This window comes from Triticum dicoccoides, chromosome 7A (assembly GCF_002162155.2).
Source record: "Triticum dicoccoides isolate Atlit2015 ecotype Zavitan chromosome 7A, WEW_v2.0, whole genome shotgun sequence".
NCBI classification, from domain to species: domain Eukaryota; kingdom Viridiplantae; phylum Streptophyta; class Magnoliopsida; order Poales; family Poaceae; genus Triticum; species Triticum dicoccoides.
The window spans coordinates 197,821,114-197,823,020 of NC_041392.1; positions in this window are offsets into that span (position 1 = coordinate 197,821,114).

Below are 1,907 nucleotides of genomic sequence, written 5' to 3' on the forward strand. Positions count from 1 at the left end.
ATAACATTTAGATGTGAACAGAATTATTTTTAGCACGAAAGGTTTTCACGGATGCTCGTATGAAGTTGCCATGGGGACGTGTTGTAGATTGCCACGAATCTCCTCTCTACCTTTTGTTTGCTTCCCGGGAAAGCAAGAAACATACGAATATAGGGGCATGGATTACCATGTGTTTTTAAGTAATGTTGCCATGTGAGTTTGAGCAATGTTGTCACGCAAATTTGTAAAAAGAGTTTCCATGTGATTATCTGCGATGTGCCATGTGATTTTGAGTGATGTTGTCGGGCTCACTAGCTAACACTGACGGATAGTGTGGGAGAAAAATTGCCACGTATTAGAAAATGTTAAAGGGTACTACCAGTCTACCATGCATGGCCGGTGTCGTGTGTGTGAAAAACAAAGAAAGTCATTACAAAAGTTGCCATGGTTGCTCTATACATTTTCTAAATATATTTCGTGCCAGCCGTTTTTTTCTTAATCGGATTTGCATGTCTTCATTGGCGCCCTCAAGTCTAGAACCTACAATTTTGAAGCTAGAAGCCTCTGTATTTTGCACTTTGCTGATTTTGGTTTCTGCCGTCGTTAGCGTGATAGGTTGACCACGTCGTCGCTCAGTATAGTTTTAGGAAGGGTAGCTGTGCCTTTGGTTTAATGGAAGCTCTAGTTTCTGGTTTCAAAGAAAAAAGAGTGTGACTAATTCTCAGTCGACTGAGACTTAACAAAGTCTTAATCAAGTGAGAGGAAAAAATGTAAAGGAAATTTTACACGGATCTTCATGTAAGTTCTAACGAATATAGTATCGACTGAGATTTTGGTAGTCTCGCTCGACTGAGATTTAACAATTCCAACAAAAATTGTATATCCCGTGCACACAAAATCCAAGGGTCAACACGCCTCACAGCACTTGACTGTTTCGGTTTCCTTGCTTACTCGCCGCTGCCTCACCTCGTCCTCCTCCTCGACGCACCCGACGGCGCTGCCTTCTCCAGCCCCGCCGACGCTGGGTGGTATCACGGTTCAAAACGAAAAGATTGTGAAAAACCGGTGCCGTCTAACGTCCAACCAGCCACTTCCTAGTGGATTTCCGATTGCATGATGAGCGCATCCCATGGATATATCGAACTCATACACAATTCGTGAGACCGGTGACTGACAGAACCTTGGAGGGAGAGGAGCCACTTTGTTGGCTCGAGCGGCACTGCAACCATGTGAGCGGCCGCTGTAGTACCTTTTTTTGGAATTGTTTTTTTTCTTTCTGGCAGCATGCAGTACCTCATTTGTTTTTTTTTCGAGTCTGCAGTACCTCATTCAGCTGTGTTAGTGTTAGAGCATCTCTAATAAAAGATTTACATGCGAACCAACCTGTGTTTGGATGGTTAGAGGGACTGTGCTATCCCCAGCCCATCGGGGTTCAAATCCTGGTGCTTATAGATGACTTTCGGCGATGCACATGCAGTGGGATGAGACGTTCACGCGCTTACAATGACTTCGTAAATCTCAAGATGATATGCCGGCTAAGTCTTTCAGAGGTGCTCATGGAGATAGGGTGTGCGTGTGTGTTCATAGGGGTGAATGTATGTGCGTGTATATAAGTACTTGTGTCTGTACTGATATTCAAAAAAATAGAAGATGTACATGAAAAAATAACTAACTTTCGCATCTTTGACCAAAACCACCTCTTCAACAGATGGTGTAGATGCAAAAATATTTACATCTCCGTCTTTCGAAGATGTAAACTACAACACCTTGCGGTGCAAATTTGCATCTCCATCTACAGGAGATGTAAAAAGACAACCGCCCGCCAACCGCCTAAGTGTCGTTCCATTCTCTTCCACGCGACCAGTGTCGCCCGCCCAACTCCATCGCGGCCGAATCGCACCAAATCGCCGCCGCCGCCGCCCTCCACC